This window comes from Pantherophis guttatus, chromosome 1 (assembly GCF_059756535.1).
Source record: "Pantherophis guttatus breed Tessera chromosome 1, ASM5975653v1, whole genome shotgun sequence".
NCBI lineage: Eukaryota > Metazoa > Chordata > Lepidosauria > Squamata > Colubridae > Pantherophis > Pantherophis guttatus.
This window is the reverse complement of record NC_142063.1, coordinates 1,982,724-1,992,325: the sequence shown is the minus strand read 5'-3', so window position 1 is coordinate 1,992,325 and position 9,602 is coordinate 1,982,724. Positions and strand designations below refer to the sequence as shown.

Below are 9,602 nucleotides of genomic sequence, written 5' to 3'. Positions count from 1 at the left end.
GTGGCCAGTCTAGAGAAAAGAGGAATTAGGGGAGACATGACAGCAGTCCTCCAGTATTTGAGAGGCTGCCCCAAAGAAGAGGGAGTCAACTTATTCTCCAAAGCACCAGAAGGCAGGACAAGAAACATGGATGGAAACTAATCAAGGAGAGATGCAACCTGGAATTAAGGAGAAACTTCCTGACAGTGAGGACAATTAACCAGTGGAGCAGCTTGCCATCAGAAGTTGTGGCTGCTCCAATACTGGAAGCTTTTAAGAAGAGACTGGACAGCCACTTATTCTGTAATGTTTAACCTAATGGTTCTGAGCAGTTCTGAACTTCAGATCCTGCCTTGCTTTCCTTGCTATCACTTTCCCTCAATAAAAGTTTCCTTTTGAAATAATGCCTGTTTCAAGAGTTCTGCTTTCTTGAAGAGAGAGGAGAGGCAAGTCCTTACAGGGACCTTGGATGTCTTCAAGTCCAATCCCCTGCTTGAATAGGAGACCCTGTAACCATGTGAGACAAGTGATTGTCCAGTTTCTTCTTAAAAGCCTCCAGTGATGAAGCACCCACAATTTTTGGAGTCAAGTCGTTCCACTAATTTTGAGAAATTATCGACCTCTGAGAGAAAACGTATTAATTTTTACATATTTCGAGTAGATGAATTAGAAAACATGATAATGGTGCTGGTTGGCTAAAGTTTTCAAGATACTTCACAAGAAAGATTTGTACACAGGTGAGTATATTTGCCGACAAGGGAGGGAGGTGTCTAGAATGCCTCATAATGTCTTGACAAAATATGGTAGAGCAATGAAAATGGTACCACATGGAAGCGTATAAATTTATCTTCACTTTGAGATTAAAGATTATTACCTAACTAATTATTCTTTTATTGCAAGGCATGTTTGTGTTTGTCAGATCTACACATCATACACTTACATCTGGTGGCTTGTGAAAGTGTTATTGCCTAACATTTCCAAGGAACAGTTGCATATTTTCCCTCACAAGCCAAGATGTCTCGAAACCAAACAACACAGATAACTTCTGCTACATTTGTGGTGAGGTTACATTTGCATCCCAAAAGTGCAGATTGACAGCCGTGGCAAAGAAGGCCTACCACCTATATTTTGGATGCAAAATAGGGGATCAGGAGAAGAGTTGGGCCCCTCATTATTGTTGCATTACATGTGCAACTTACCTGCGTTGTTGGCTAAGCAGGAAGAAAAAATCCATGCCTTTCGCAGTCCCGATTATGTGGAGGGAACCCACAAATCATAGTAGCGATTGCTATTTCTGCGTGGCTCCCTCAGTTGCAAAAGGAATCTCGAGAAAGAAGAAATGGACTGTGGAATATGCAAACATTCCATCTGCCCTGCGTCCTGTACCCCATGGGGAGGACTTGCCAATTCCAGACCCACCAGAATCCTCCTCTAGACTCCGATGATGATAAAGACGATGAGCAGGATGCCGCCGATCCGGGGCCATCGATGTTAGTGGGCCCAAACTTTAGCTCACCATATGCTCCTCCTGAACCACATCTCATTTCACAGAGTGAACAAAATGACCTGGTCAGGGATTTTGAATTGCCTAGTTCCTATAAAGTACTTGTTGCAAACATGTCACTGAAAATTCACTTCTTACACTCGCATTTTGACTACTTCCCTTTGAACTGTGGGGCAGTGAGTGATGAGCATGGGGAGAGAATCCACCAGGATATTGCAGGCATGGAGAAAAGATACCAAGGGAAATGGAGTCCGTCCACGTTTGCCGATTATTGTTGGAATCTCCCCAGGGATGATCCTACTGCAGCTCACAAAAGAAAAGCCAAAAAGTGTGGTTTAGAGACCGAATAAAAATGGAACCTTGTTGTGTCATCTGATGTTGGAGCTTGTCAGTTTTTCATGCAAAAAGCATGAAAAGGTTACATGAGAAGCCAATATATGAATGTAAAGTTATTGGTATTAATAAAAAGATGAATTTATAATGATTGGTGTGGCACCATTCCCATCACTATGTATCACATTTTGCAGAAAAGTTATGGAGCATAGTCGCACATCCCCCTTGTAGTTTTGAATTATTTTGATGAAATTTTGACTTGAAGCTGTATCTTGGAAACTGGAGCCAACTCCGGACTTAAATTTTTCTTTATTAGTGACCCAATTCTGGTAAAATTAAGCTACTTTCATTTCTGAGGCTTTCTCCTTGCAGGCCAGTGAAATCAGAAAGTTTTTGGGAGCTTAATTTGTCTTCCTGTTCAACCTAGTGGGAATAAAGGTGCAGTCTTAACATCTGATCAGTTGTACCTTTGGGTATGTAGGCTGTCACAAGTTTCGGGAAAATAAAAAAACGGATTCCATTTGTCAGGCCTCTCAAGAAGGATTCAGTTTATCAGATACTGTAGGAGGCGCTACAGTACCATGCGAGATTTTGTAGTGAATCATTCCTGGCCTTTTTTGGTACATTTATTTACTCCCTGAAGTTTGTATCCCCCTCAGTGCTATGAGCCTCAGCAGGTTATGTGATAGATTGTATAAAAAACATAAAACATCTAGACTTTGATCCTAACTAAATCTCTATCATAAACTTCAATGTAAAAGACACTATATAAAAAGGAAACAAAAGATGGGTCCGTGCATTGAACTCTTGGAAAGGCTGGCATTTCTGTTTCTAGCAGCTTTCTGGAAACCAACAAGGGACAAAATAGTCACAGAAAGGGGCACCTGCAGTAAGATGGTGGCTGGAGGGATTTCTTGCAGCAAAGCTCTGCTGATGGTGCAGATTCAACAGAAATATCAGATGGCAAAGCAAGTCCTTTGTGGCCACTTGGCTCCAGTTTAGCTCATTTCCAATCCTATTTGGCTCAAGAATTGTGATCCTTTAGGAGGCATTTCCTCCTAAAGTAAAAGAGGAAAAGAGCCCTTCTGAGGAATGTGTGCAGAAAACTAAGGGAGCCAATCAACTCGGATCTTTATTAAGGCCAAAGACCAATATGGAAAATTAAGGGAACTGGTGCTGACTTGAGAGAGGAGAGAGGCACTGGTCAGTTGGACAAAGGGGGAAAAAAAGTATGAAGAGAAAGAAAGCTGGTGGCTTTTGAAATAATTGTTCTGCAATTAAGCCTTTGGGCCAAGGTGCTTGTAAAGAGAGACCGCTCTTATAATCTATTCATACAATGTGATGTTTAAGTAAAATGTTAGTTGTTCATTGTCAACTGGTCCTCTGACTGACTAGCAGAATCTAACCCTGCCCATGTCTTAAGGTGCTCCTTACTAGGAAAAAAAAAAACATGAGAGAGGAAATTATTTTCCAATGGCATCTGGTTAGAAAGTATGTCGATCACCAAAACGGATAAAGTTTCAAAGTTGCTTGCCAAATAAGCCTCGTTTCATCGCGGTGGCTTCTGTGCCACAGGATTTTAGCTGGTTACGGCAGTGTGATTCCCGCTGGGCTGCCGAAGTGGCTTCCTCTGAACCTCATGTAGAAGGAGACGGACGGCAAGCCATAAAGGTGACACTGGAAAAGATCACGGTGGAAAGACAGGATCAAGGGAGGACCCATTCAGGCCACAATCAATTTCTTTTTCAAAAGAATCAACTTTTTCAAGTTGTTTTAGTTTTCTTATCCCGCCTTTATTATTTTTATATATAACACAAGGTGGCACACATATTTCCTCCTCCTATTTTCCCCACAACAACCACCCCATGAAGTGAGCTGGGCTGAGAGAAGGTGTCTGGCCCAAAGACACCCAGCCGGCTTTCATGCCTAAGGCAGGACTAGAACTCACTGTCTCCTGGTTTCTAGCAGGCCCAAACTGTCAATATTATCTTGTACTGTGCTGGAATCTAGTTTTCTGTCTCAAATGTCTCGAGGGTCAGTAAATTTGTGTGGGCTGACGATAGCCACAGTGAGAAGCAGGCTTTTCACCCTCTTCAATTTTTTTAATAGCATCATTTAAAGTTCTGGTTTTAATCTTTAGAGGCCTCCAGTATTAGGACTACAACTTCCAGATGCCCAGCCTGCGTAGCCCCAGATCCCCCTTGTTAAGAATCCTGAGAGAGGCATTATTTATATTTATACTTATTTATTATATTTACATGCCGCCCAGCAAGCGACACCTTCCAAGGCACCAGCAACCTGGGAATCCTTTTCCAACGCATAATTGCCATGAACATTTCATTTTTAAAAAGTAGACATTGTTGTGAGTGGCAGCTTCTGCCTTTTAATAGGATTTGTGGGTCAGAAAAGGTGCTACCTGCCTCCCCCTGGTTGGGTTTTTTTTTTTTTGGCAGCATAGGATTTCACCATTTCCAAAACTCCAGGTGTGCACCGATTGGGAAAAACCTCACATGTGTTTGGACACTCCATTCTTCAGATCTCCAGGGACATTTCTTGGGCTGGTGAGGGGCAGGATCCTGCTGGCAACGGGAAGCTTTGTACTGGCGTATAATCCCCCAAATATTTCCTTTAATCCAGCTGGTGCCGGGACGACCTTCAGCCTTGTTGTGTAACTCTCTCGTTTTACACTATTGCACACTGACTGTTGTCGGCAGGGATGAATAATTTGATGTGGGAGCAAAGTCACCCTCAGTGCACTTTCAGAACAAGGCGAAATTAACCAAAGAATTTCCCAGATGGCAACAGCACTCGTTTTTCCCACACAATGTTGTCGAAAGCTGCGGAAGGAATGAAATGCAAACCTTTCCAAGCTTCCCCCAATGTGTGCATTCCGGTTCAGGCCTACATTTGTATTGAGTCCAGGTGTGTTTACCCTGACCAGCTCCCCGCGACTCCCCTGCCCTCCCTCCCCTCCCATGCCCGGAGTCCTGTTTTAGCTTTTCTTTTGTGACACGGTGTACGGCACTCTTGTCTGCTGCACGCAACAGCCATTTGCCGTACCGAACACCTGCAAACGTTTAAGGCTCTGGCTCTCCCACCCCGCGTCTCCTGGAGTTGATTTGCTGTTTAGATTTCAAATGCCATGATCACTCTGCTCTAAAGAATAAAAGGACAGCAGATGATGGGAACAAACATACAAAGAACGGTTGCAGGAACTGGGCCTGGCTAGTCTAGTGAAGAGAAGGACCAGGGGAAGCAGGATAGCAAGTCTTCCGATATTTGAGGGGCTGCCACAGAGAGGAGGAAGGGGGTCAAGCTATTTTCCAAAGCACCTGAAGGCCAGAAAGGAATAATGAATGGAAACTGATCAAGGAGAGATTCAATCTGGAAATAAGGAGAAATTTTCTGAGAACAATCAACCCATGGAACAGAAATTGCCTTTGGAAGTTGTGGGAGTTTCATCATTGGAGGCTTTCATGAAGAGACTGGACTGCCATCTGTTGTAAATGGTGTAGGGTCTCCTGCTTGTGCAGGGGGTTGGACTAGATGACCTACAAGGTCCCTTCCAATTCTGTTATTCTGTTAATGAGATGCTCCTTCTCCAGTGTGGTTTCTGTGAAAATGGCCTCATTTGCATTGCTTGGACAACCTTTTAGATTGGGCAACCGTTTGACTGAAATGATCTGGGGGCTCCTGCTTGAGCAGGGAGTTGGAATCGAAGACCTCCAAGGTCCCTTCCAATCTGTTGTCTATGGCAACGGTCCCCCACCTTTCCAGCTTGGCGGTCCGGTGTGTATAGGGAGGAGAGGAGATTGCTCCATGTGAATGGTAAGTGAGCGCGTGCATATGCACAGCTCTGTTTATGTGAGAACAAGCGTGCATGCCCACTGCTCAAACAAATCAACATTTGCACACAAGTGCCCACCTCTCACGTAAGTGGAGTTTCACACGCAAGCACAAGCGTCTGCCACTTGTGCAAGTGGAGCTGCACCTGTATGCATGTTCCCCCACCACATGCATGGCCCAGTTCTGAACGGGCCATGGCCCAATGTTGGGTCGTTGGGGGTTGGGGACCCCTGATTTTTTTTGAACCCTGAAATAAGTGCTTGGCCTTATTGCCATGCGCTCAAAAGCCAGATTTGGCTTATTATCAGGGGAGGTCTTATTTTGGGGGAAACAGGGTAGTTTGTTTTTAAATACTTCAGGTTCCCAAGAACCTCATTCAGCAAGGAGTTTGAATGTAATTCTTGGAAAAACGGTGCGATTTACCCTAAACCAGTGGTGGGATTAAAATAATTTAACAACCGGTTCTCTACCCTAATGACCGGCTGGGTAGCCGTAGCTGGGTGGTCATGTGTCTGGGTGGGCGTGGCAAACTCTACATCACTCACATCGAGGGGTGCCTCACCACACCTGGCCCCGCCTCTCCCCTCCCCTTCCCTCCCAGCAACTCCTCGCCTGGTCTGAGAATGTAAGAGAGACCCCCTCTGGGCCTGCTGCACGGGCCACCTCGCGAGGGATGGTGAAGCTTGGCTGTCTTTCAGGTCCAGCTCTTGGCTGCCGCCTGTTCACCCTCCCTCCGTCTCGGGTCCTGCATCCAACCTGCAGTGGGGGGATGTGCTGCTTCCGGGCCAGCCTAGCCTGCGGCTGGGTGAGTAGGCGGCCCTCTTGGAAGAGCGCTGCGCTGGGGCGCTGTGCCTGGACCAGGCGCTTTCTCACCCAGAGGCTCCGCAGAAGCTGAGAGGCGGGTCTGAAAGGCGTCCGAGCATTCGATGCGGCCTGTGCCCTTCGACCGAGTGTGGAAAGCCCGGAGCTGGTCTCTCCCCCAGTGTCAGCCTTACCTTCCAGCCCGCAGGGCTCACATCACTGCTCACTGCGGCTGCCCAATCTCTGTAATTTTGATATTGCACATAAACAAATTCACTGCTTGTAATATGAACAAGCTTTTCATATACACAGGAGAGGAGTGGCTGGGGGGGGGAGGAGCGAGTGGCAGGGCGGGGCCAGCCAGTGGTGGGATCAGCCGGTTCACCGGACTGCAGAAAAAGTTAGCTACCGGTTCGGCTGAAGCAGTGTGAACTGGCTGAATCCCACCACTGATCTCCAGGACCAAGGCCGTGTGGGTTTTACAGATGACGACTATACAGGTAATCCTCAACGTACGACCACAATTGAGCCCTAAATTTCTGTTCTTCGGTGAAAAACATGTCAAGGGAATCTGTCCCACTTTACGACTTTACTTGCCGCATTTGTTAAGTGAATCCCTGCAGTCGTTAAATTAGTAATACGGCTCTTAAGTGAATCCTGGCTTCCCCGCACGGACTTTGCTTATCAGAAGGTCGCAAAATGACTCCTGAACCCTGCAACCGCCATAAATGTGAATCAGTTGTCAAGCATCTTGAACGTAAATCACGTGACCATGGGGGAATGCCGCCACGGTCATACGTGTGAAACATGGCCATGAGTCACTATTTTCAATGCCATTGTAAAAAACTTCGAACGGTCACTAAACGAGAACAATTTAAGTCAAGGACTGCCTGTACAGACGGAAGTATTGGCAGGCAGCAACTTCTGTAGAAATGGGAAGGTGAAGTTCAGTTTGCTGATTGTATAAAAGCAAAGCATCCGAGGAAGCTGCAATATATTGACTTTGGTGAAGATAACGGTACCAAAAGAAGCAAGGAAAGGCTAGTTTGAAAGGGGTGGAGAGGAGGCCACCCAGAGTCGTGATGGAATTGGGCAACCAATGAAAGAGAGAGAAAGAGAGAGAGAGAGAAGGATGGATGGATAGATAGATAAGGAAGGAAGGAAGGAAGGAAAGAGGAAGGAAAGAGGGAAGGAAGGAGAGAGAGAGGGAAAGAAGGAAAGAAGGAAGGAAGGAGAAAGAGAAAAGGAAGGAAAGAAGGAAGGAAAGAGAGAAAGGGAAGGAAGGAAGGAGAGAGAGAAAGAGAGAAGGAAGGAAGGAAAGAAGGACAGAAGGAAGGTGAGAGAGAGAAAAAAGGAAGAAGGAAAGAAAGAGAAAGAGGGAAAGAAAGAAAAGGGAGGGAGGAGGAGAGGAGAGGAGAGGGGGAGAAAAAGAGAAGGGGAATAAGGGAATAAGATGGGAGGTGCAGGAGAGAAAGAAAAAGAAATGGAGAAAAAGAACGGAAGGAAGGAGAAAGGGAGGGAAAGAAAAGAAAGGTAGAAAGAAGGGAAGGAAGGAGGGAGAGAAAGGAAGAAGGATGAACTTTTTAAGTTTTAAAAGAAACTAAAATCCCAATTAAAGGAAGAAGAAGAAGAAAGGAAAGAAGTGAGGGAGGGAGGGAGGCTAGGAGAGGGAGAGAAAAAGAGAAGGGAAATAGATGGAGGGAGCGGGAGAGAAAGAAAAAGAAACGGAGAATAAGAAGGGAAGGAAGGAGAGACAGGAAGGGAAAGAAAAGAAAGGGAAGGAGGGAGAGAGAGAGAGAGAGAGGAAGAAAGATTTACTTTTTAAATTTTAAAAGAAACTGAAATCTCAACTCAACTCCAGCCCCTTCCGTGGCAAAAGCAAGAACTGTCGAAAGGAAGCCAGGGGGCTGCCTCCCCAATCACAGGGCCCCTCCTGGGGGTGCTCAGAGGCTGGATTGGGGGGGGGGACACAGGGAAACCTCTCTTGGAACGAAGGGGTGCCTGGCAGGAGGGATTAAGAGGTCATGTTACCCTTGAACATTTTTTGTCGTTTACCCCCCTCCGCCCCCCCCTTTGTTTTTCTTTTTTCTTTTTGCTAATGCAATATATATATATTTAGGCCTGGATCCAGAGCTGCCACTCTTGATACCATCGATGGATTGCCATTGTCCCGGCTCACAAAGGACCCATTGAAGCTGCAACAGCCCCGTCTTTATACCGGCAAGTCAGGACAATCATTTTTAAAAAAATAATAATAATAAAGTTTTTGTTGTTCTTGCTGTGCCCGCTTCAAAAGATGGGGGAGGGGGGGGGTTTGAGTGTGTCTTTGGGCTGCCTGTTTGATTTTTCCTCCTTAAATGTAAAACTTTGCTTTTCTCCACATTAAAAATTTGTTTGGTTGGATAGGGCCCATGGTCCAAGTTTGTCACAATCAGGATCTTTCAAAAAATAAAGTAAGTTAGCAATAGCCCTTAGACTTATTTACTGTTTCACGTTGCTTTCCAGCCCCCTCTAAGCGGTTTACAGAGTCAGCCCACAATCTGGGTCCTCATTTTACCGACCTCAGAAGGACGGAAGGCTGAGTCAACCTTGAGCCGGTCAAGATCGAACTCCTGGCAGTGGGCAGAGTTAGCCTGCAGTACTGCATTCTAACCACTGCACCACTATGGCTCAAGTTCCTAGTCCTCCTGGCTACAAAAACGAGTGGGTTTTCAATTAAATCAGTGTTTTTCTATACCTTGGCCAGGGGAATTCTGGGAGTTGAAGTCCTCCCCTCTTAAAATTGCCAAGATTGAATTTTTTAAAAAAGTCAGATTGTCCGGAACTTTTGCCATAGAAAAACAGAGATTAGAAATGGTGGAAAATAATGGTGGTAGATATTGACAGTGGTTTCTTCTCCGAGCTTGCTAAACAAATCATCACCGATTAAAAAAATGGACGTTTTCAGATGTTTTTGGGCCCGCAGGAAAGTTGGATTTAATAGAGGGCTCCAGGAAAGGCCTTTGGAAACCAAATCATCTCCAAACTCACGGTCCATACCGGAAGAGACAGCTAGAAGTCAAGATTCACCCTTCGCTTTAATTTTATTGCTTGAAATGTTTAAAACTGCCCAGTAGCTGAAGCATTCTGGGCCATTTAC

At 45.5% G+C, this 9,602-nt stretch overlaps 1 long non-coding RNA gene across 1 annotated transcript; it reads left to right on the top strand.

Annotated features, from left to right (window-relative positions):
- The first annotated feature begins 4,992 nt into the window (after positions 1-4,992).
- Positions 4,993-8,930, top strand: LOC148116239 (uncharacterized). Its single transcript, XR_015733961.1, has 2 exons — positions 4,993-5,644; positions 8,583-8,930. It is a non-coding gene; the product is annotated as an uncharacterized LOC148116239 (long non-coding RNA).
- Positions 8,931-9,602: the final 672 nt, after the last annotated feature.